Below are 27,500 nucleotides of genomic sequence, written 5' to 3'. Positions count from 1 at the left end.
TGCTTTATTGGTACTCGAGTTACCGGATTTTTGATTTGCCAGAGTTCCCTAGGTATGCTAGATATTGCCCGTTTTCGACACGGAAATATTTTATCCCAGTATATTATCCATCTGTAAATTTGATGAAGCAACACATTTTTAGTTTGGATGTAGTAAAATGTATTATCTTAAAATCAAGTTTGTGCTTTCTGAGTCTTGCGAGAGAGTCTTTCAACCCCTAGCTCCTTAAGATATTCTTCACCATTTTCTTCAATTAGCTTTACTGTCTTCCTTTAATCCATTTGATGCTTACCTTTATATGTGGTACAATAGGGATTAAGCTTTATTCTCCATGGAAAAAGGTTTTTCAGACATCAAATAAATAAGCTGCCTTTCCTCCATTGCTCTGTCGTGTCACCATATTTCCACTTCCTGTGTTTATGCAGCTCTATTTTGGAGCCCTATATTCTGTAATATTGGATTGTTAATCTGTAACTGTGCTGATGCTAATTTTATGACCACGACTTTGTACTATGTCTTAAGATATGGTAGGATAGGTCCTACTCCCTTTGTTCTTCTTTTAATGACATGCTCTGGTTCATTGTGTACCTTCTGTAAGCCCAAAATTTTCGAATGATTTTGTTGGATACCTCTGAAAACCCAGTTGGAATATCTACACCATGTTCTTTGTGAACCTCCTCCTTTATTTTAATCTTTCAAAATTAGCAATAAACAATTTTTTCGCTGAATAATTTTGGCATTCTCAATGAGTTCTTAGATAACTTCTGCTCTGTTTTTAGGAATGTTATTTCATTTCATTTCATTTCATTTTGTTGTTACTGGTGTTATTCGTGGGTGAAAGCTTATCTTTTTTATTCAGTAAGGGTACTGAAATATATTACTCTAATGGTTTGTTGAATCTCCTAGGTTTTCTATGTAGACGAATACGTGGTCTACATAGTACGTAGTGAGGTGAAGTGAAATCCTTTTTTGATTATTAGAATATTTGTTCTCCCTCCAATTCTAGTAGTTTTTTTCTCAGAAATGAATCCATTTTTTCTAGATGGTAGCCTGTAATTTCTTACTTTATTACATATTAACTGTCTATGGTATCTATAGTTGTTCTCCACAATTACTGGTTTGTATTCGGTGCCATAGTGAACTCATAGGGGGGAAAATCATTAATTCTCTATCTTCTTTCAAAAGACATAGTAGATATTAGCTCCTCTGTTTTTATTTCCATAAATCAAGGTCTAATTATTAGAAGCATACGTTCCAAGCTAGTAATTGTGCAAGGCATCCGATGTTTAGGCATGACACAATTATAAATAAATGGCTGTATTATTTGATGTAATCAAAATGACATGCAACTAACTGGTTAAATAGTATTTATGTGTCCCTCACTTCATATTAAAATATCATCTATTCTTGGTAGAAGTTTTGGAGAAAGCATTTTAAAAATTATAATAATGGAAGATCAGAAAACCCTAAAGTCACATTTCTAATATCATACTGCCTCTATGTCCTGGAATTAGGATTGTAACACATTCCTAACTGGTTCTAAGCCAGCTCCTTTAATGACCCAAATATATCCCCCATTATATTCTATTAGATATTAATAGGTGTAACATGAAAAGGTCACAGGTTTCTCTGGTCCTTCATTTTTCTAAAATATTTTTTAATGTTTATTATTTTTGAGAGAGAGAGAGAGAGAGAGAGAGCAAACAGGGGAGGGGCAGAGAGAGAGAGGGAGACACAGAATTGGAAGCAGGCTCTAGGCTTTGAGCTGTCAGCACAGAGCCCAATGTGGGGCTCGAACTCAGAGACCACGAGATCATGACCTGAGCTGAAGTTAGCCGCTTAACTGACTGAGCCACCCAGGTGCCCCTCTCTTGTCCTTCTTGAGCATGGTCCACTCTTCATTACAGTTTCCTTTTTCTTGGCTTCAACTTTTCTTTATCTCTCAGTTCAAGATCATACAATATGGTAAAAAAAAAAATTCCGTTTTTCACTTCAATTTTAAATAGAATAATTCACTTAGCCCAACTTAGGGCTAACTTATTCTTAGATCATATTTCTGATTTCCATCTAATTCCCATCCTAGATTTAATACCAGTCAATTTAGGCCTGGAGAGTAAAGCCAGGATGAGTTATCAATGAACTTCAACTGATCCAAAACAATGTGACACATCATACCTAGCTGCCTGCGATGCACCATCACTCCCTATCCAGACAGTTATAAATATTTTTCTTATATATATTATATATTTTTTCTTACATATATATATGTATGTGTGTATATATATATATATATATATATATATATATATACTTCTTATATATATCATATGTATATTATTCATAAAGGTGTGTGTGCATAGCAAACATCCATAGTCTTCTCCAAAAAGGGTATAAATGTTTGAATCAGTTGTTATATTCAGAGTGATGGTATAGGGCCAATTAAAAAGCTGTTTGTCAGTTGATCGTATTTAGTTGCATCAAGATTTTGTCAATCTGTCATCAAGAATAGCAAACAGTATACCTAATCTCCACCAAGAATATTAGCACATATGCTAGTGAGGAAATGGCAATGAAGTTGAAATTTTAGGTAAGTTAACAAGTAATATATCCTCATCTTTAACAGAGGTAAAAATAAGTGTATTATAGAAGAGAGATACACATGGGAGAGAGGGAGAGTTTATGGTTGTGCTAATCTATTTAATCAAAACCTACACTGATGCGAAGGCAAAAGAATACCTTAGCCTTGGAACGTGAACTTGTTGACAGGTCGAAAAAACAAGTCACTTCCGGACATCAAGGTATAAAAATAGAAGCAGTGCCTTTATTCTCTGAATTAGCAATGAAGTTTGTTCTCTGGTGAGATCTGATTGCTGTAAGTTCCACCCCCATTAGGGAAAAAAATATCTTTCACCTTTCCTTTCAGAGACATCCCTGGAGGAAATGTATAATTTCTAGGAGAGAGAGAAATGGAAATGGCTCCTTTATAGTGAAAGAAGGTAGGAGAGCTGCCTAAAATAATTTTTTGCTTCTAAGGATACTATCAAAAAGTGAAAAGTCCACCCACAAAATCGATAAAATATTTGTAAATAATGCATACAGTAAAGATCCAATATTCGGAATATATAAAGAACTAGCACAACAGTAAAAAAAAAAAATAATAATAATTAAAAATAGACAAAGGATTTGAATAGATATTTCTTCAAAGAAGATATTCAAATGGAAAATAAGCACCTGACGCTCTCAGTATCATTAGACATCAGTCAAATGCAGATCTAAACCACAAAGGTACTTCACACACACTAGGATGGCGATAATAACAATAACAAGAAATGTTGGTGTAGAGTAAATGAGTAAGAGTAATGAGTAAAAGAGACCCTCATAAATTGCTGGAGTGTATGTGAACTGGTGCTGACACTTTGGAAAATACTTTGGCAGCTACTGTCTGACCCCACATTTGCATTCCTAGATACATACTCAATATACTTGAAAACATATGCCCGTACAGAACTTATGCACGGATGTCGATAGCAGCATTATTCAAAATCACTCAAGAGTAGAAAATCAAATGCCTATGAATGGAGGAGTGGATAAACAAATTGCGATATATAATATGCATACAATGCATATTATATGCAGATTATATGCATTGTATGCATATTATCTGACCCTAAAAAATAAAGAAGTATAAATACACGCTATAAGCATGTATGAATCTCAGAAACATTATGCTAAGTGAAAGAAGCCAGCTATAAAAGGTCACATAGTGTATGAATCTATTCGTATGAAATGTCCAGAATGAGCACATTTTTAAAGACAGGTAGATTAGCTATTGTTGGATATGTCAGTTGGGAGGAACGAGGAGTTTTCTTTCTGTGGTGATGAAAATATTCTGGAGCTATATGGTTGTGACTTTGCACAACATTGTGAATACAATAAAACCACTGAATTGTACACGTTAAGACGGTGAATTTTATGATATGTGTATTAAATTACAATAGAAGAAAGAAAAAAAACATTCAACCACTTTAAGATGTGCAATTTGATGTTCGTTTTATTGCTGGGTAGCATTCCATTGTATGAATATATCACAATTTGTCCATTCACTCCTTGATGAGCGTTTAAATTATTTTCAGCTTTTGGCAACTATCTATGATGTCGCTATAAATACACGTGCAAGTCTGTGTGTATGCAGGTTTCACTTTCTCGAGTAAATATCAAGAAACACAATTTTTGGATCATACAGGAATTGTATATTGCACTTATAAAAACCCATCAAATAATTTCAGAAGTGATTGAACTATTCTGCTTTCTTACCATCAAAATGTGGCATTACTGTTCTAATTCCGTGTCAACAATTGGAATCATCAGACTTTTAAATTCCAGCTGTTCTAGTGAGTGTGCAGCACTATCTTATTGTGATTTCAATGCGCATCCATGGTTATGGTCTCAGTTTGGACTACTCTAACAACTACTATATACTCAGTAGCTTCAACAACAAATATCTATTTCTCACAGTTCTGGGCAAGTCTCAGGTAAAGATACCAGCCTATTTAATGTCTGGTGTAAGAGTCCTGTTCCTGGTTTGCAAACCGTTGCTTTCTAGCTGTGTCCTCAAATGGCAGAGAAAGCGACGGTCTCCCTCATATCTCTTCCTACAAGTGCACTAATCCTGCCCACGAGGGCTCTGTCCCTTCATAACCTAACAGCCTTCCGAAGACCCCACTTTCGAAAACCATCACCTTTGGGATTAGGACTTCAGCACACGTATTTTCAGAAGACACATTCAAGGTGGTGAGAGCACTAATAATATTGAACATGATGCAATAATACTTTTTATTCATATATTTTGATAAACTGTCTAAATCATCTGCCATTTTCTTTTTAGTTAGGTTATTTGCATTCTTCTAAATAAGATGAAAGAGTAGTTTATGTATCCTCTGGATGGATATATGTATATATATACACATACATATATGTATATAAACATATACATATATATATGTGCATATGTATATATATACGTATATGTGTATATACGTATATGTATACATTTATATATATTTATATGTATACATATATATTAATGTTTATTTACCTTTGGGAGAGAGAGAGAGACAGAGTGCGAGCAGGGGAGGGGCAGAGAGAAAGGGACACAAAATCCAAAGCAGGCTCCAGGCTCCGAGCTTTCAGCACAGAACCCCGCGCAGGGCTCAAACTCACAAACTGTGAGATCAGGACCTGAGCCAAAGTCGGAGGCTTAACCGATGACTGAGCCACCCAGGTACCCCTGGATATGTATCTTTCTGATATGTTTTGCTAAATATTCTCCCTGTCTGTGGTTTGAATTGTCTTTTTATTAACTGTGTTTTTTGAATATGAAAAGTATTTAATTCAAATAAAATTCAATTAATCCATTTTTTCTTTCATGTTTGGTTTGTCCTCTTTCTAGAGAAATCTTTGCCTACAAGTTATATAATTGTATCTCTCTCATTTAAGTCTATGACCCACTTTGAATTAGTATTTTTATATGTACTAGTAAGAATCAAGCTTCACTGACACACTATCAGCTGAAAGTATGTGTGGGTCTATTTCCTGATTATCTGTTTCACTGAACAATGTATCAAATCTTACACCAAAGCTTTGTGGTCTTACTATAGATGTATATCAAGTCTTGAAACCAGGTAATATACGTTCTCCAATATTTTGTTTTTCAGTGTTGATTTTGGTATTTTAGGTTCTTTGCATTTATACTTGAATTTTATAATAACTTTGTCAATTTTTATAAAAATGCCTATTGAGATTTTGAGACTGCATTGACTCTACAGATCAACTGAGACAGTCATGACAACTTATCCAAAGTGAGTCATCCTGTATTGCATTTTCTTTCAGCGATTATTCAGTATATTTACCTTGCAATTTTTTTGGTAAAATTTATCCTTATGTATTTAATATTTTATGTTATTGTAAATGGCATTTTTAATTTATTTGCTTGTTGACAATAACAATTTTTGAATACTGATCTGATTCCTACCACCTCGCTAAACATATTTATAATTTCTATTACTCTTTGTTATATTTTATAGTATTTCTGAAGATTTGTCTCTATCATTTGTCAGCAGAGATTTTCTGTTTCCTGTTCCATCTATGTATCTCTTTTTCTTTCCTTATTGCACGGACTAGAACTTCCAGTACAATGTTAATTGGAAATACAGAGATCAGCTATCCTGTGTTGGTCCTGAATTTCAGTGGACGCATTTAGTCTTCCACTGTTAAATGTGACATCAGCTGTGGGGTTTTCATAGCTACACTTCATTAGCTTCAGGAAGTTCCCTTCTCAGGTAAGTTCGCTGGAGATTTTTATCATGGGTTGCTGTTGAATTGTGTAGGTTTCTCCACTGCTACTGAGATGGTTGTACATATCGTTTTTTTTTTTTTTTTATACTGTGTGTATTAGGAATTACAGTGATTGACGATGGAATGTTAAACTGCCTTTGTGTTTCTGGAATGAAGTTCATTTGGTTGTGGTATCTTATCCATTTGGTTAATCGCGAGATTCAATTTGCTAGAACTGTAAATGAATCTTGTCTATGTTTATATTGTATTTGTGTGTATTTTCCTTTCCTTGTAACAGATCTCTCTGATCTCTGATTTTGTGTGCTGACCCTATGAAATGTGTGAGTACACATGTCTTTCTCTTCTAATTTTTTGGATGAGTTCATGTATAAATGGTATTGTTTCTTCTTTAAATATATGCTAGAAGTCACTAAAGCTGTGTTTTTGTGCTTGGTTATTAAAAATGACTTCAGTTCATCTTAAAGCTACATGGCTACTCATGTTACCTATTCATTCTAGAGTGAGCATTTAAAGTTTGCACATTCAAAAGTTTTTAGTTATTGGCAAGTTTTTCACAATGCTTCCACACATACTTTTTATTTATTTTGAGAGACAGAGTGAGTGTGAGTGAGCAGGGTGCTGGGGTGGGGGGGTAGGGGGGTGGGTAGGGGGAGGGTCAGGGTGGCCAGAGAGAGAGAATCCCAAGCAGGCTCCATGCTGTCAGCTGCATCTCACATAGCAGAGATCGTGACCTGAGCCAAAATCAAGAGTCAGACACTTAACTGACTGAGCCACCCAGTCGCCCCTCGTTATTTTATTTTTAATGGATGTAGGTTCCGTACTGGTCATCCCTATTTCATTCCTAACGTCCTGACATTAGTCACCTGTGCTCTCTCTCATATCTTTTTCTTGTTAAGTCTGTTTGGAAGTTTTTTTAAATTCTACTGATCTTTTCACGTAACGGGATGTTATTTGCTGTTTTATTTTGTTCTGCTTTAATCTACAGTATTTCCTTTCCTTTGTTTCATTTGGATTTTATTTGCTTTTCTATTTTTTTATTTTCTATTCCTAGAAATTAATACTGTATTGTGTAACTTGGTTCCATATGTTCTAAAGATAATTTGTGAAAAAAATAATGTATATACTACAGCTGTTGGGTACAGTTGAGTATAGCAGTTAAGGTCACTCAGATTTTCTGCAGGCTTATTATTTTTATTTGTGAATTACTGAGTGAAATATGTTCAAATCTCCAAAACTGACTTAAAATTTGCCCATTTCTCCCTTATTTACCAAGAGTTTTTGTTTTATATATTTTGAAACTGTTAATCATGTGAATAAATATTTACAACTGTTTTGTATTTTGGTGTATTGTCTCTCATCAGGATACGGCTCTGTGCAGTGCTATTTTTCAATCATCAAATGTTTTCCGACCCTTCTCTGATCTTTAGATGTGTCTCACACACATGAGTAGTGAAGCCCAACTACTCACTTGTAGTTTAGCTGTCAGTCATGGATTTGGGGCAGCTTCTGCATTGAATTTAGATCTCATTCCTTCTTCAGGTCTCCTGCTGCCTTGATTTCACTTCAATTTCCAGAAGCTACCACTGCCCTGTTTTTTGCACTTTGTAACTGTAGCTGGTAAGACTGTAGCTTTTCTGAATGCCCTGTTTGGTAAGGTATACCCATGAAGCTTAGCCAGCATTCAGCCAGCAATTGCACCTTCCCATCAGAAAGTCACAATTCTCCTTTTCTTATGTTGCAGTATTTTGGAATTAAATTCCTCTGGCTCTACGTCCCTTCTTGATGTTTTTCATCCTTCAAATGACTCTTCTTATTATTCTAGTGTTTTTAATAAGTCGTATCTATATTGGATTCTTGTAACTATTTAACTGTTGTTTTATTAAAGTAAAGTCTCCCCTAGTCAAGTTTTGAGGGAATCATAGGTTCCCTTAATATAGTTTTAGCGTTGGAAAAGGGCTGTGGCAAAATGCAAGGGTGGGGAAGTTGCTGCCGGAAAGGGTTACAGAGTAATTGATATGATCCTTGGAATCATGCACATATTACAACTTTGCAACAAAGTATCTTCTCTCCAAAACACCACTTGGGAAAATGAACATGAACTGAATAGCAACTCTAGTCCTGCATCATAGGAGAAGAGACCACCCTATTTCTTGACTAATGGTTGTTGATTGGGGTTGGCAGTATATTGGAGGGTGCCATACAATTCTTCAAATCGTCCTTTTCGTCCAAACACTGACATTCTAATTATCAGAGTGTCTAGTTTTGCCAAAAAAGCAAAAGCACTAATTAAAAACACCTGGTATGTCAGCAAATTTGGATTAGGCACAGAAACTGACCGTAAGTACAAAAGGGCTTCACTGCGGAGTTTATATATAAATTTTGTCCTTGTCTGTGTTTCCTTCAAGCATGCCTGGCAACATGGAATTGGAATCCCCCGATCAGGTATGCAGTGTGAGTTCTAAGAGCTACAGGGTATCCTGAGCTGTCTCACTTCTGTACATCACAGACTCTCAGATTTAGATCCCAAGCAGAAGAATTCTCATTGGCCCTCTTGCTATTTCCTATCTAATTCTGCAATTTTTTTTTTTTCTAATGTTGCTTGCTATCTCATACTCCTATATATTTCAGTTTGAGTTAAAGTTTCTCAAGTTGCAAGGTTAAAAAATATCCACTCACAGAACTCAGTTGAAAAGGGAAGGACAATCCTACCTTCTAGGTGTCATGGCAAGAAACCAGAAAGGTAGGTAGTTAGACTAGGTATCTTGTGGATACCTAATCTCTGAGTTTCTCACTCATCCTAAGGCATTCCATTTATTTTCTCCATTACTTCTTTTTCCAAGTATGATCTGTCTGCGTTAGTCTTCTAAAAAGCAAGAGTATCTTAGGATAAATTCTCTATGGCATAGATTTTTTTGGAGAAACTCTTAAGAATCTAACTCTAAATTAGACCAAATAATATGGAAGGCGGGGGGGGGGGCCTCTTCTAATAATCTGAGCAGAAATGATGTTTGTCTTGACAGAGAAGTGGGCTAACAAGTCTGGCCATTCACATCAAAAATAATAAATGGCAAAAAATAAAAAGAGAGAGAGAGAGAGAAAGAAATGGTAACAGCCCCAGGAATAGGAAATTGCTTTGAAATAAGACATTGATATTTTCTTATTGAGATCATGATTACAAATATCTTTTCAATAATTCTAATTGTATGGGGTGCCTGGGTGGCTCAGTCGGTTAAGCGTCCGACTTCGGCTCAGGTCGTGATCTCGCAGTCTGTGAGCTCGAGCCCCGCATCGGGCTCTGTGCGGACAGCTCAGAGCCTGGAGCCTGTTTCAGATTCTGTGTCTCCCTCTCTCTGACCCTCCCCCGTTCATGCTCTGTCTCTCTCTGTCTCAAAAATAAATAAACGTTAAAAAAAAAGCATTCAATAATTCTAATTGTAAAATTGTCCTAAAATATAAAATAACTCCATTTCATTGTTTTCAATTTACTTTTCTACTCCTTCCTTTATAGTTGTATATACCATGCTCTATCTATTGTGTAGTACTTTGTAAAACAAAGGCACATTATATAAATGTGAGAAGTCATTATCATGTACTTACTATGCAAGACTGTACAATGCCCAGAGCAGTAAAGGGAAGGGAATTCTCTGAACAGAGCAATTTTTTGCATGTTGCCGATACATTTCTCAAATCACAATCATTTCCATGGTAACAGTCTGTGATATTGAAAAGACAGCCGCTGTCTTCTAAGATCCAGCAGAAAAATAATTTTGTCTCTGAATGCAAAAGCTTCTTAGTCAATCACAAATATTGTCAATAATTAGCAATAACAGCAAGGGGAATTCAATTACAGGCAAAGCAAATTGCTTTTTATTTAAATGTTCTCTTTTTAATGCATCCCAGTGTGAAAGTCCCTCTTTAAATTAGTGAAAGCATGTGTAATCTCAATACCTCCACTGGGGGTTATAGGAATATATGGAGTCTCGCTCTTTTGTTGAGTGTTTAGAGGCTTAGGACAAAATTACACTGCTGTTGCTACTTTGCAATGATAGATATCGATAGCAATTTAGATAATTAAGTGTATTTCGGCTCTATTTCAATTTTCTCTAGTTGTAAAGTTCTTGTCTGCTAGCTTAATATATTCATGTTTATGTAAATTTAAATACAATCATAACCATTCTATAGCCATTATCAAAACAGGTTGGGCCATCTTCATTTCATTCTCTGATGCTTTTTAACCTTATAGAAAGGCCCAACAAATGTTCTACTAGAAAAGAACAATGAGGACTCATCTAACCTCGGTTCCTGGCAGTTGGGTTTAATTTTTGCAGTAGGTTTCATTTTAGCCAATAGTAGAAATGTGAAAAATTTATGAACAGGAACCATGGCATCTGGAGGAAGAACCTGAGATGTCTACCCTTCAGTAACTTCATTAAAGAGACAAGAATAAAAGAATGCAATTTTGGCATCCTGGGGAAATTTGCCTCGAGGTCAAAGTTTGTCAACTATTTAGGACTCTTGATTATACATCCCTTTGCTTTTCCTCTCTAAAAAGGTGTCATATTCCTAAAAATGACTATTCTGCTCACTGAATTGTCACATGGCACAGAAGCATGGGATATGCAAATCAGAGCATTAGTAGGACTGAGAAATTTAAAGTATGGGAAAATATAAACTCTAAGTAAGTTTCTCTTCTGAGGGGTAAACACCAGAATTATCATCTCTTCCATTTCAGCGTAACATATTTCCAGTTGATTCATCTATACAAATACTAGAAATTCGTTTGTGGTCATAATGCAGGCAATCTTAGTGATGTTAACTGTAAGTGCCTAGGTGATTTTTGTGTATTTGGCCTTTTTTTGGTTTTTGCCTTATCTGTTGTGCCCATCTCAACAATTAAAACTCTATCAAGGCTAGAAACTGTTGCTGACAAATAATCCATTACCTAATTTAGAGTACACAGCATAGAGCAAAAGAATAAAGGTCACAGATTAAAGATGGCTGAAAATACTTGGACTCTCCTCCCATTGAGCCAATCCCTCTTGGCTTGGATCTGGGCTGAAATTTGTGACTTACTCAATAAAACACTACAGAAGGAATGTTCTGGGATTTATGAAGCTAAATCAAAAGAAGTCTTGCAGCTTTTGCCCAAGTCTTTTGCAACGAACTCTTGGGGAGTCCTGAGCTTCCAAGTAAGAAGTTATTTACCTTGAAAGCACAGCACTAGAAGGACCATTGCTGAGACCTTCGGGTGCCTGGCCAGCTGAGCCTGGCCTTCAGAGTGCATTCCTGCCAAGATCTCATATATATCTGAGTGCAGCCGTCCTAGACCCTCCACAAATCAGTTCATCCACCAGATGAATACAATCAAGTTACCCTGGCTGGTGCCATGTAGAGTAGAAAACTCCGACGGCAGACTCCTAAACTCATTCTTGACCACAAAATCTGGAGACATGATAAAATGGCTGATATTCCAAGGGTGTAAGTTTTGGGATAGTTGGTTATGCATCAATAGGTAAACCAAAATAAGAAAACAATGTGTCCATGTTTTGGTTTGTTTGTTTAATTTTTTTAGAGACTGCAAAAATTTTGTCCTATTGTTCAGCTATAAATCTGTTTTTGCCAATTTATCTCTACTAATAAATATAAATGTAAATTTCGTCCATCTAAGGACTACCCACCATTTTTTCCCTCTTCAGCACAATCCTTACCATTGACATTCTTTATTTTCTTTCTTTTCATTCTAAAACTCATAGTCAGATAAAGTAATAATGACCTTTTCTCAGGCAAATGAAAGTGTTTTGAAATGACATATATATCCTGTACTATGTATCTTCGAAAGTCATGTAAAATACTACATTTACATACTATACTGTTATAAATTTATTTGTTAAGAGTCGATAATAAACTTGTTTATACATGTTTTACTGAGGTATAATTGAGATATAACATTCTACTCGTCTCAGTTATACAACATAATGATTGGATAGTTGTCTACACTGAAAAATGATCACCACAAGAAGTCTAATAACCATCGGTCACCATACAGAGGTACATACACTTTTTTTTTCTTTTAAGAACTTTTAGGGTTTACTCTCTTAGCAACATCTAAGTTTATGCTTAAAATTTAGACAATAATATACCACAATATTATTGGCTGTACTCACCATGCTATACCTCACATCCCATGGCTTGTTTTATATTTGGAACTTTGTACCTCTTTGTACCTGCTTCACCCATTTTGCTCACCCTCCAAAACATCCCCCTCTAGCGGCCAGCATTCAGTTTTCAGTATCTATGATTCATGTCGTGCTCGATCCGTTTTGTTTTTCAGATTCCACACGGAAGAAGTAACACAGTGTTTGTTTGTTCTGTATGACTTATCTCACCCCGCATAATACGCCCTAGGTCCATCTGTACTGTCGCAAATGGCAAGATTTCTATTTTGTGGCTTAATCGTATCCCTCACGTGCATGGGTGTACCACATCTTCTTTATCTACTCATCTGTCAATGGACACTTAGGGTGCTTCCAAGCGGCAATGAACATGGGGCTATGTATAATTTTCAAATCAGCGTTTTTGTTTACTTGGGTTAAGTTCCTAGTAGTAGAATTACTGGATCATGATAGCTCTATGTTCAATATCTTGAGAAACCTCCATGCTGTCTTCCAAAGCGGCTGCACGAATTTACCTCCCTGCCAACGTTATGCAAAGGTCCCCTTCTCTCCATTTCCTCGCCAAAACTTGCTTTTTTCTCATCTTTCTAATGATAGCCATTCTAACAGGCAACAGCCCGTTGAGGTTTTGATTTGCATTCCCCTGATGATTAGCAATGTTGAGCACCTTTGCATGTGCCTGTTGGCCATATGTGTAGGTCTTCTATGGAAAAATGTCCATTCAGATCCTCTGCTCACGCAGTATTATTATGTGTGTTTTTTGTTTGTTTTGCTATTGAGTTGTAGGAGCTCTTCATATATTTTTGATACTAAATTGGATATATGATTCACAAACCCTTTCTCCCATTCAGTGGGTGGCTTTTTCATTTTCTTGCTGGCTTCCTTTCCTGGGCAGAAACTTTTTTGGTTTGATGGGGTCCCACCAGGGGTTAATTTTGCTTTTGTTGTGTTTGCTTTTGTTGTCAGATCCAAGAAAGCATCTCCAAGACCAATGGCAAGGAGCTTATTGCCTATGTTTTCTTCTAGGAGTTTTATGATTTCAGGTCTCACGTGCAAGGCTTCAATCCACTTTGAGTTAATTTGTGTGTGTGGTGTAAGAAAAAAAAAAAATCTGAGAGGCACAGGGAATTCAGAACTGCTCTCAAGAGGGTTAGGAAATAAGAGTACGTACACAAAAAGCAAACACAAGCAGAAGATATTCAACATCATCTACGCCTTCCTACGAGATGAGCAGTTCCTCCCAGGGAAGATATATACATCCTATCTAAAGACACGGAATCCACCATTCCCTGTAAAAAACAGTGAGATGAACATAGTCATAAAACACAAGGAATCCTTTTTAAGCTCATGACAGGATAAAATTATAGTGGTGCATATGGATAGGTCTCTGAGGCAGCCAGAATGAAGGGAAGAAAAAACCACAGAACTCGAAGCCAATCAAATCCATGTTGGTCACCCTGTTTCTCTACTTGCTCAAGTTTCGGCAAATTACTTGGTTTTTTGCAGATTTAATATTATGAACTCCCAACGAAAAGAACATCTCGTGCATTAATTAATTACCTAATATCTGCCTGAGATATAACAGATAGGCACCCAAGAAATGTTAGTTACTTTTTCTTTCATTTTAAGGGGTCTAGGGACTATCTCCAACCGTTCAAATGTAGAAGTAAACTATTTTTCCTTTCCTGGAGAAGTTAAATTGAAAACTGTCTCTAACTATTCGAGCCACATTCAATTCTCTTTTTCTGCTTATTCATGTGTAAAAGAAGGAAAATTAAAAACAACAGCACATACCTGCTATGCATTTCTACCTTTCAGTCTTAGTAGGAGTATGGTTAATGTTTCATCTCTTTTTTTTTAATTGAAGATTATAACTTTGGAAAATAGAAAATATGCTAAGTAATTCTATCTATCCATCTGTCTAAATATGAAATCAAAGATTCCAGAAAGGAGCCTTTATTAAATAACAGGAATGAAGAAGACAATTTTCAGGCAGTAGAATACTTAGAAATAGTGTAAAATACTACAGACTTCAATAGCTATAATTTAGAAATAAGCATCACGGAAGTATTTCCAAATAATTCTTAGATTAAGCACAATGAAATGGCAACAATGTTTCTGGCCTTGGTAACTGAATTCCATTGAGTAATAATCAGAGCTAATATTGATGAGCCATTTATAAACATGGTTACTCTTAAAATCATTACTCATTTTTTCATTTTTTTACATTAATTCTCAAAGCAACACTAGGAAGCAGGTACTATTTCCATTTGTCAAATGAGGAAACTAATGTCACTCAGGATTCAGCAACCTCTCCACGCCTTATAACTAATGCAAGGTAGAGATACAAGTGAACTTAAAAATCTCACATGAGGAAGTAAAAAATGCCCTACAGGTAATTAGCTCTCTTTGCCGAAATGGAGTAAAATGCAGTAGATGCTCTAAAAGAATCAGACGCCAAGGAACCAGCAGGAAAGCAGCTCTCTGGTCAAGCACACACTTGAAGTTTACTGTGAATTTACTTGATTCTCCCATCCCATTTCTGCAGTTATGGGTCTGAGTTCTGCTGAAGTGACACACAAATCTAGTCTTCCAGATGCTTTGTAGAGTTAATACTAATGTAATCCAGCAACACCATAGCATTTGTTAATTGCCTGTGTAGAATCAAGTCTCCCCACGATCCCACCAGTGTGTCCAGGATTTTCCTTATAAAATTACCCACCTCTTATTCTCAGCCGTGTAACACTTGGGTGAAAGTGACCAAGTTCTCAGTCACAGACTGGTTCAGAAATGTGATACGTGTGATGCCATTCTGGCTAATTGGAATAAAGATGCTATTTGCTGGCCAGTTCTAAGAAGAAAAGTTGCGGGAAACAATTCTCTGTTCACCGGATGGCTGGTTGCATGGATGTAACAAAGTTGGAATGTAACAACTATTGGTGCTACCATGAAGAAGATAACTTGAGAATCCAGATGATGGAAGAGCCAAGACAACTACAAGGAAGGATAGGTGGAATGTGTTAAGACTTTGCAAAGACTTCTGGATCAGGTCTTGCCTGAAGCCAGCTCTAACTCTGTATTGTCCAGTTATGCAAGTCATGAAAGTTAACTTTTAGGGGCGCCTGGATGGCTCAGTCGGTTAAGCAGCTGACTTCGGCTCAGGTCATGATCTCATGGTCCGTGAGTTCGAGCCCCGCATCGGGCTCTGTGCTGACAGCTCGGAGCCTGGAGCCTGTTTCAGATTCTGTGTCACCCTCTCTCTGACCCTCCCCCATTCATGATCTGTCTCTCTCTGTCTCAAAAATAAATAAACGTTAAAAAAAATTTTTAAAAAAAGTTAACTTTTAAATTTAAACTAGATCCCATATGATACAATCTCATCAAACAGGATTTCTTAACCTCAGCCTTGTTAACAATGGCCTAGATCTTTGTCGACTGTCGGGCGCACTGCAGCATGTTTAGAATTCCTGGCCTCCACCCACTAAATGACAGTAGAGCGCCTCCAGTCATGACAATTAACAGTGTTCCCTGCAGGGTAAAATCATTTTTTGTTGAGAGCTACTAATAAAGAGTATTAATAGACATTTTGGACACCTTCCTACCAATCATTTCCTCTTTACCTATCCTGATTTTTTCATTCATGCATCCACACATTCCTTGCATTGATGACTGAACTAAACCATGCAATCCTGTTCTTTAGCCACAGATTTGCTTTTTTTAAATGTTTATTTATTTTTAACAGAGAGAGAGAGACAGAGCATGAGCAGACAGGCAGAGAGAGAGAGAGAGGGAGACACAGAATCCAAAGCAGGCTCCAGGCTCTGAGCTGTCAGCACAGAGCCCGACGTGGGGCTCGAACTCACAGACCTCGAGATCACCTGAGCTGAAGTCAGATGCTCAACCGACGGAGCCACCCAGGCACCCCAAGCCACAGATTTGTTTGAAGGCTGGAAAGTAATACAATTTGGGCTGATGAATTTCAGGAAAGACTTGCATCCACATCTAAAGGAAAAACCCTTCCTCAGTGTTCTGACGATACATAATTCTATTAGATTTTTAGAACTATCTAGCTGTGTGAATTGTGGGAAAATGCCCTGTGGGCTATGCGGAAAAGATAGCCCTTAGACTAAAGCAGGCACACATCAGAATAGGACCAAAAAACCCAAGTTTTTGACACGCCTATTATGTGGTTGAATCAGACCAACTCAGAGGCCTCCCTGCTTCATGAGTGAATATGCTGACTTTGAGACACTTGTTTGAAGTATGCTGTCTGTTACTTACATTCTGTGTGCCCCGATTCAGAGAATTTGCTTTGCCTTGTCACGTTAAAAAAAAAAAAAAGTTCCAGACAAATCAACAGTTTAGTCAGTGCAGTCCGATGGAAGTGCCTCTAATGATGGAAATGTTCTCAGTCTGCACGGTCCAATACGGTCGTCACAGCCACCCGTGGCTATTGAGCATTTGAAAGCTGGCTATGTGGCCGAGAACCTGAACTATTTAATTGCTATTAAGGTAAGCACATGAAACAAGAGATCTAGCCTCGCAATGAAATCTTAATTGTACTATACCTTATTGTTAACCATAGGTACAAAGATGCACAGAAGAACTCTAAAACCTAATTGTTTTATGTACCTGAAACTTAATGCCTCAGTGGCAACTCTGTTTCCCTCTCCTCTGACAACCACCATTGTATGTGTTTGACTCTTCTAGATACTTCATAAAAGCTGATTTTTTAAATGTCATTTAACTTAAATTAATTCAAGTAGCCATATGTCGATAGTGACTACTACTGGACAACACGGGTCTAGAATCGAGTGTTTTAAATGCTCATGCAATCGGAGCTTTGGTTAGCAAGAAGCCACAGCCCATGAAGATGCTTAGAAAAGATGGGGTCTTGACAAAACCAACAAATGGGCAAATTTAAGACTTGAAATTGCGTTGTGGGATGGAAAAAACAAAGAAATAGGGTAATTCAGCAACTATCAGGACTCCAGAGAATCCTGAAGTGCCAAAGCTGGCCTTGCTCTGAAGAATAACAAAAGCAGATACAGAATTTTGACCTGCACAGATCTAAACCCAAATCTATGTCGTCTTCTATGTGGCAAAGCCGTGAGAATCTGGACTGGAAGAGGTTGAGTCAGGGGCCCACCAAGGGCCAGTCACCCACGGCAGCCGATAGCGTAATTGTGTTCATGACAACACTTGTCTATAATTTCCTCAGTGGGCATTTGGCATTAATAACAATAAATATTCTTGTCTTTTAATTTGGATTTCCTCAGCCATGTAAGATGTGTGTTGTTATTCTCTCTCTGCTAGTGAATAAATTGAGCAAAAAGCTCTTAAGCAAGTGATATTTCTCCCGAGTCAAGGCATCCTTTAGAAACTTCAGTAAGTTACCATAAATTCCTCCGCATATAGCCTTAAAACTCCCCTACTTTCTTGTTTAGCCCCCTTTCCAGCCCCCTGGGAAACAATTCTAGAAATACTTACATCAATTTCAAAATGCCGCACTTGTTCCTTTATTTACATTCTTGGTCTCTGTGGGGCCTGCACCCTGAGGGAGACACAGCTTGTATCTGTGCAGGTACCAAATCACTCTGTCTTTATTCCAAAAATCCGAGATACACGCCTGAAATTAAATCCTTGACTGCTCCAGAAATTCACACGCAACAGGTGGCCTGTGTGTCTTTAGAGTAGAGAAGTGTGGTTATGTACTTGGATTGCAAAAGAGTTAACAACTGCGGAGTAGAGACTTTCCGCTACTGAGCTCTCCAAGTCAGAGCTGTTTCAAAAACTTAGAAACCAAAGGAACCAGTGGGTGAGTCCTGCTCCGTGTGTTTTCTGCTACGTGACAGAGCCTCGGTACCGTGGGGGTTTGCCAGCCATGTCTGAACAGCAAACCCAGTGGGAAAGAAGCTAGCTGGGGTTTGGGAGAACTGCCAACAGGTGGGGCATGCCAGCAACTGCAGAACTCAGTACTTTCACAAAAAGAGAGTTGCAAAGCCAAAGAGGCATCAGCAGCCTGTGTGCTCCACAAACCAAGCCTTGAGAGCTGCTTTTCTCTGGAACTTTTCTGTCCGTGGCATAACTTACATAAAATCTGAATACTCAAAAATCTGCAGTTGTTTGAAGAAATGGAGTGGCAGCATTTCTGGGGCCATAGTATACAATGGTTCCTCTTTGGGAAAGGGGAAGAAGTAAAATTAAGTTGGTTACATACCGAAGTTCTAATCTGCCATGTCTTTGGTGCCCTCAGAGGGTGCTATGATAATCTTTAATCAAATGGCCAAAAGAAATATTAATATCTCTGCTGAGAAAAAGCATTGTACTTTGCCCAGCATTGTCGGAACATTTGGCGAGATCGCAAGCAAATATTTAGGTTAGGGAGACATCTGCCAAGGTAAAGGTCTTTCAGTGAAAAGGGCATTGGAAACTTCTGTCTGGAATATAGTACTTTGCCAAATCAAAGTATCAAACAGGAGAATAAAATATATCAAAAGATTGATGGTTGGTTTTGGGAGGATGAGGGGAAGGATTAACGAAGAGGAAAATAGTGTCTTCTTGGGCACCCAAATATAAGTAAAAATTAAAAAACATGAACCTACTTAAAATTACCCACTTTAAATAAATATCAGTTCATAAGATGAATTATTAATAGGGAAAGACAAGAAAGGATGGGAGTTTCCTGGAGAGGTAAATTCCAAGCTTGAGCTAAGCATTCTTTCCAGACTATTCTCTTTGGAAGTATTTCCTGCCAAAAATATGCTCCCAGGCTCACCTCGGGTGATGCATTAACATTCTGAAAGCTTTTACCTAAACCAATAAATGAAACTCCCTGATTAGCTATAAGCCCTGTAGACTCCTTAACTTTACCCATTAATTAACAAAGGGACAAGTGAAGAAGGAGAGAGAAGTGTAGGGCAAGAAATCCTGCTATTTCCATTAAGTCTTAGGAGGACGACAACAAAAATGAAAATGAATGATTTATAGCCCCTCGTTTCTGGGCAAGATGTTGAAGTAGCTCGGTTTTTGGATTTAAGTAACATAAACCAGCCGATCACTGATCTGTGTATGTATAGGCTTGCGCGTGTATCTTGAGTGGAGAGTTTTTCACACATAGACATTCAGAATGCCTACTGATAAGTATAAATATTTATGACACATTTGTAAATTCTGTTTAAGGAAATGTTGCTATGGGTAGTTTCACTTCAAAAATTGTGATGCTGGGAATTTTAGCAGATTACAAATATATTTATTTTCTAACAGAAACCAAGCACACATCTCCTAATAAGATGAAAGGCCACCCTAATGATTTCCCTTTCCACTCACAAATTAAAGTGATGGCTGGATGTTAAAGACACAGATGTTATGTGGCAATGAAATATTTATCAACTTAACCAGACGCATCAGACACAGGTAAGGTTTCCTTTATAAATAACCGATCCATTTGGATAGGAAAATGTCACATTTTTGAAACACAAAAGCACCTGGCTGGGCGGATAAAGCGAGGGTTGGTTGCAGAAGTTCTAGATGAATCTCAGAGTCACAAATCAGCTCCTGACAAGAGCTGCATTGAAGAGTCTCACAGTATAAATATGCAAAGGTTATACTTCAGTCTACAGAAGATGGAGAAAGCAACACTATCTAAACCTAATATGATGGTAATATAAACCATATGTTTTGCCCTCTGTATACCTCTAGAGAATCACCAAATTTAAAAGAGAAAATTTCATCTACATGAACCTACCTGATAATTCTTTTCTCTAGAAGGTGACAAATGGTATTTCTTTAGAATTATTGGGGCGCCTGGGTGGCTTGGTCGGTTAAGCGTCCGACTTCGGCTCAGGTCATGATCTCACAGTCCGTGAGTTCAAGCCCCGCGTCGGGCTCTGTGCTGACAGCTCAGAGCCTGGAGCCTGTTTCAGATTCTGTGTCTCCCTCTCTCTCTGCCCCTCCCCTGTTCATGCTCTGTCTCTCTCTGTCTCAAAAAATAAATAAACGTTAAAAAAAAAATTAAAAAAAAAAAGAATTATTAAGCCGACTTGCCTAGTGATCAGAAATTAAAATTATACATGCTGACCTCTGGTTTTAATAGAAAACTATGTAATTATCAAAAATTACATATTAGGAATGTCTAAGTGAATATTCAGTGAATATTGTATCAAAATGCAAGAATAAACAATATATTAAATTAGTAAATTTTCATTTTAAAAGGTGACTAAAAAATCAACATATAACTGTATAAGTTCATTGAACTCTTTGTGACTCAATTTCCCTATCTGTAAAATGGGCCAATAACAGTGGCTAGTTTATAGAGTTTTGGGGAGAATCACATGGATGTAACACAGTGGAATGATGGGCATGCAGTAAGTGCTCCAAAATATAATTTATTATAATGATAATTTATGTAGGCCCATGCAGTGGTTCCCAGGATAAATTAATAAATGATCTCCTCTTAATGTAGCTTACATAGATTCAAGTACATATATCGCATACAGTAATTGCCATGAAATGCCACATTTCTGGTCTGTGTACAAGAGCTTCTACTGCCAATAAGTGGGCATTTTGTTCCTGTTTCCGTTCCATATGTATTTTTGTTAATAAGACTGCATTTCCAGGAGACTGCTCATCCTAGGGCTTAAGAGTCCAGCATGAAGGCCATTACATGAGGTTGTATATGGTCAGATTTCTTCTAAATTAACATTTTTCAAAGTTTAATTCTGTCAAACAGTGGTCTCATGGCATGCCACAAAAATAAGGTAACTTTATCTAAAAAGGCTCAGATCATTGCTCCAGAAATTCACAAGCAACAGGTTGCCTTGCCTGTATGTCTCTGAGTTTTATAGAACTCCCATTCCCCATTCTTACCCACTAGATCAGGGCCAGCTCTTTATTCATTCTTTTCTACAAGGATATTACTTCAAAAACTGGGTGTGTCCCTTATTGGTTTATTTCCTCAAAGTCAGTGATGAAAGATAAGCTGGATCAAAACTTGAGAAAATAAAGGCAGTATGCTTTTTCTTGATAGTGTCTTAGTTCAGAACTTCCTATTTTTTGCTACTATTGCCTCCCAAGTAGTCACTCTGTTTCTATTTTAACCTTTCATTTAATTTATGCTCCATGCTACCATAAAGGACATCCTTCTGAAAAAAAAAATACGAACACACACACACACACACACACACACACACACGTATATGTGTGTATATAGTCATCTATTTAAAATTCCTTATTTAAGAGAGAGTATATATGCTCCAACTTATATGCTGTTATGAACTCAATGTGTCCCCTCAAAATTCACATATGGAAGCCTTAGCCCCCAGGGTGGCTATATTCAGAGATAAGGCTTCTAAAAAGGTAATTCAGGTTAACTAAACTCCTAAGTGTGGGCCCTGATTCACTAGGATTACTATCCTCCTAAGGAGAAACATCAGAAAGCTCATTCCCTCTGTGTATCGCACTGAAGAAAGGCCATGTAAGGATATACCAAGAAGGTAGTGGTCTATAAGCCAGGAAGAGAACTCTCAGCAGAAACCAAATTGGCTGGAATCTTGATCTTAGACTTGTAGCCTCAAGAACTGTTAAAAAAAAATTCTCTTGCATAAGCCACTTAGTCTATGGTATTTTATTATGGCAGTTAGAGCTGACTCAGACACATACCATAGAGATTGCTTTTATCTGTAGCTACCTGGTGTTATACAGCTCATAGGACATAATACAACGATTTATGAACAATAGTGGGGGAATGGTACTATGTGGGCTATGTGACTGGATTACTGCTTAGAGTATATGTTTGAAATGACATAGTATGGTATCTATGGCCCTTTATGGCTTGGTCCCAACATACCATGGACTAGTGAACAGAACATTCTAGGGGAAAACGTTACAATGACTTGATCAGTTTCACTTCAAAATCATAATCCCAAACCCAGGAGCACTCGCTACAATCTGGCAACCTCTTAGTGTCCTCCCGATGGCCTTCCAATCTGAGCGTTCTCTTCCCCTCTTAAGCTTCTGAATACCCCCTCCTCCGTCTTCATTTCCCTTTCCCGCAGCCGATGACCCTGCTGCATGTGTATCATCCTGCAAATGTACCCATCTTTTTTTCCAGTCACGGTTGTGACAAAACCCCCTTTCCCAAAAAAGGCCAGTGCTTCCACAGGAACAGCAAAACTATGCTTGTTACCTTAACACAGAACATTTAATCTGGTACATCAGTTACGCTCATGCTGAAGAACATAGAAAGGCCAAAAGAGAACACTTTGGCCAAGATTACAGGAGGCAGCTTCTCCACAGCTGAAGAACACAGGACAAAGCCTGGAGTTGCATGAACCTGGAATGAAAGCCCTGGGAGGTGAAATCTGGCTTGCTGAGGATGGGACACTTCTCGGCTATGAGCTCCCTGTGGGCCTCCAGCTCAGGTGGGTTCAGTGAGACCGTAAAGGTAGAGCAGGAAGCTGGACACTGGAACCAGGTGATGCTGGGAGGGCACTGACAGGGACAACAAACGCAAAAGAAGTCCTTTCTCCCATTAGTCCTACTTGCAGGCTCCCTCTAGTGTCTCCAATGGGTGCAACAAAGTAAAAAATCAGAAGGTAAATGAAAAAGTGTTTGCAGTCTTGCTGGGCAAGCCTCATAGAATGGGTCTGGAGTTGAGAGACAACAGATTGATAACCAGGATATTCTGTTATTTTCTCTCTTACAACTTGTTCCTTTTTCTCTGTCATATGTTTCCATCAGTGTTCCAAGACACTCTCAAATTGTCCAGAAAATTCTCCTAGGACCTCACATGCCTCTCTGCAGCTACTATCCCAAATTGCCAGTCCCCTTCATAACAAAAATTCTCAAAAGAGCTCTACAGAAGTCTACTTTCCACTCCACTTACTGCCATTCAAATACGAAGCCACTTCAGTTGGCTTTCACTCCCATCCTTTAGCACAATTCCATAAATACCGATTCTCACCAGTGTTACCCAATCCAAAGATCCTGCTTTGTGCTAACAATCCTTGTGCATTCACCCCAGATGGCTGCCCGCTCACCCGGGGAAACACTTTTCTTTGTGGATTTCCATAAATTCCTGTTCTCTTCATTGACTTCTTTCTCAGTCTTTTACACTTGCAGCTCTTATTTTGCTTCCCTTCTAAATGTTAGTATGTCACAGATTTTGGTTCTGGTATATAACATTTCTCTAACTTTACTCATTCTGTAAAAATCTCATATAGGCTTCGGTTGTTAACAGAGCCTATATGTTGATAAACACCAAATTCAAATTATTGAGAGATATTACACCCCTGAACTCCAGACATCCAATAAATTGCTACTTCACCTTCATTGTAATAAAGCCATCACCAACATGATGCGGCTCAAATGACATTATTTATTATCTTTTTTATTTAAACCTGATACCTTTTTCTAAAGTTTATTTTTTTTTCTAGTAACCTCTACACCCAACATAGGTTTGAATGTATGCCTCGAAGACCAAGAGTCACATCGTTTTCCTACTGAGCCAGCAGGTGCTCCTTATTTATTATCCTTTAAAACATTTTCTTTCTGGGGCACCTGAGTGGCTCAGTCAGTTAAGCGCCAGGCTCTTGGTTTTGGCTCAGGTCATGATCTCAGTTTGTAGGATTAAGCCCTGTAGGGGCCCTGCACTGACAATATGGAACCTGCTTGGGATTCTTTCTCTCCTCCTCTCTCTGCCCCTCCCCATCTCAATCTCTGTTTCTCTCTCTCTCTCTTAAAATAAATAAATAAACTGGAAAATAAAAAAACAAAAACAAAAAACCATTTTTCTCCTGTAGCTGTCTCCAAAACAGGAACTGGAATCAATTCCTACCGCTTGCTCAAGTTAAAAACTAAGAAATTATCCTTAATGATATCTTTACTATTTTTCCATTTCCTGTATCCAATATAGGGATGCCCTTGCTTTTACTTTCAAATAGATCTAAAATCCCTTCACTTCTTGCCATTTTCACTTTTGGTACTAACAATCCAGGCCACCATTACTATATAGACTATTCTCATATCTTCTTTACTGGTTATCCTTCTCCTATGTTCTCCCACTCTAATTCATTCTCTCCAGAGCAGTCAGTGATCTTAAAAAAATAAAAAATAAATAAATAAGCAAATAAATAAACAAATTAATTAATTAAAATCTGGCTGCTTCACTTTGAAAACAATTTAACGGCTTCCTATAGCACTTAGGATAAATTCCAAATGAAATAAATTCCATGGCCTACTGGGCTTTGTGTAACTATCCATATTCACTGTATATATATCTTATCAATTTCTCAACTATATTCCAATAACACCGATCTTATTTCAGCTACTTAAAATTTTGAGCACTTACTATGTGATATTATTATGCTATGCAAAGTCCCTGTACTTATGATTATGGAGTCTAATAGAAAGTGACACAGATACATATATACATACATATAATTATAGAATTTAATACTGTTATGTAGGAAATAAACAAGGATTTAGGACAGAAAATACATTATGGATGGTGAGGTAAGCTGAAACTGAAAAAACAAAATGAATAGCCATTCAAAAGATAACAAGAAAAAAATTCCAAGCAGAAGAAGACCATGTGTAAAGGCCCTAAAAGCTTAGTGTGGACAAGCTTCTGCAAGAAATTCAAGATAGCCTGAAATAAGCAAAAGAAAGGGAAATAAGCCAGAGATATTGTTGGATGGATATAGCAGCCTGACCAATCAGGCCATTATGAGGTTCTCAACCTTGGCACTATTGATAGGTTGCTAGTCTTTTTATTTTTTTTAATGTTTATGTATTTAGTTTTGAGAAGGGGAGAGAGAGAGAGGGAAAGAGAGGATCCCAAGCTGGTTCCATGCTGTCAGCACAGAGCTTCACACAGGGCTTGATCCCACAAACCATGAGATTATGAACTGAGCCAAAATCAAGAGCCAGATGCTTAAGTGACTGAGCCACCCAGGTACCCCGACAGATTGCTACTCTTTGAGGTGGGTGGCTGACCAGTTTACTGAAGGATGTTTGGCAACATTTCCGGCCACTAGATGCAAGTAGCACATGCCCCTGTTGGGACAAAACTGTCTCCATATATTGCCAATTGTTCCACAGGGAACAAAATCACCTTTAGTTGAAAACACTGGAATATAGTGGTGTCTGGGTGGCTTAGTCGGTTGGGTCCAACCCTTGCTCTTGCTGTCCGCTAAGGTCATGATCTCGTAGCTCAAGAATTCAAGCCCCGAGTCAAGTTCCACACTGACAGTTTGGAGCCTGCTTTGGATTCTCTCTCCCTCTCTTTCTGCCTCTCCCCCACTCACACTCTATGTCTCTCTATCTCTCTCTCAAAATAAATAAATCAATTTAAAAAAAAAAAAAAAGGAAGAACCACCACTGGAATGTAGTAAGAACTTAGAATTATATTCCAACCATGAATCATGGAATCTGTGCCCTATGTTTATTCACTTGATGTTTTATTCATTTATTTAGTATATATTTATTGAGAACCTAATATGTGTTAGACATGATGCCCAAGTGCTAGAGATAAAAAGTGATCAAGATAAATCCCTGCCCTCATTGATCACATAATCTGGTGCAGAAGATAATTTCTAAACTAATAACAATTGTCTAATTACATTTGTTGAAAGTGCTATGCAGAAAGAAGTGTATCTTTCAGTTGTGACATCACAGTTAGAAGTAAATTTAGTCAATCAGCATCATATACCAATTATCCTTCGTCTAATATCCAACTAATGTTCACATCCATCTTCAGTTGTGTTTGTTGATACATTTTACATAAACGTAAACTTTTAGAAGTTTTAAGATCTTAGAGGATAGCATTTGGATACTTTATATTAAATGATCCACACGAACTATGAAAATTTTATGAAAAAAGAATGTAAGTCCTGAATACAGGATTTGACAGTAAAAGCCCAATGGGATGAAAATTCACTGATTTTTCTAAATGAAAGAGAAGATGTTGACGAATTGTCTGGCAAAGCCAAGCAATGAAATTAAAGACAATTTCAAAAAACCATCAACAGAAAAGAGTAAAAATATGTGACTACAACCAGAAATGATACATCCAAATTAGTGGAGGGGACAAACTTCTCTGAGCCATACGGAGTTAATGGTTATTCACAAAGGCCATTCAAAAGGGAACCTCATAGGGCAATAGCAATATATAATAGTAAGAGATCATCATCATCACCATCATCCTAGTCATTCCTCCTATGTGTTAATTGCACAAAGTGCAAAGGCTAAATGTAGTGCAAAGTGAGTCAAAGACTGTGCTCAACCTCCATCCAAGGCAGGTTATAGTAAGAATATTGTTAGTGCCTTCATATGTCCAGCTTAACTGATACTTGGACTTTATCTTGAAGACCTAAGATGCAGGGTCCACACAACTTTTGTATGATATCATCTAAGAGGTCTCTAAGAGTTCATGATAATAACAAACAAAAATAAACCTTACAAGTATATTGTACCTTATACCTTATACCTTAAAAGTATACATAACACCTAGTATCTGGGCATGTTCTCCAGGCATCAGGATTTCTCTTAATAACCAAACATGTTTGGCCTCAGTGCTAAAAGCAAGCACTTCCATTTTTAAATGATGAACAGAGAAGGAATGATTTACTTTAGAAAGCAACCTTTTAGTTATCAGTGTATGTCTAAATAAATGTCTGTTTATTGAATGCTGATGTAGACTTATCTCATTAGGAATATTGCCAATATGAAGGTGACTGCCCCAAGCAAGCATTATCAGATAATGTATGTGGTTTTAGTCATTACCACCCATCTCAATCCAAATAATGCTTCATACTTTTGAAATTACAAGATACTTGATTTATAAATAATTGCATTTGATTGACAATATCAGAACAATTTAGATATATTCAAAAAAAGCAAAGATGTTAACTTTATAATTTACAAAAAACTTTATAATCTCTTAAACTCTTTGTTATGAACTAAATTGTGTTC

The sequence above is a fragment of the Panthera uncia genome, assembly GCF_023721935.1.
Source record: "Panthera uncia isolate 11264 chromosome A1 unlocalized genomic scaffold, Puncia_PCG_1.0 HiC_scaffold_16, whole genome shotgun sequence".
Taxonomy (NCBI): Eukaryota; Metazoa; Chordata; class Mammalia; order Carnivora; family Felidae; genus Panthera; species Panthera uncia.
This window is presented reverse-complemented; position numbering follows the sequence as displayed.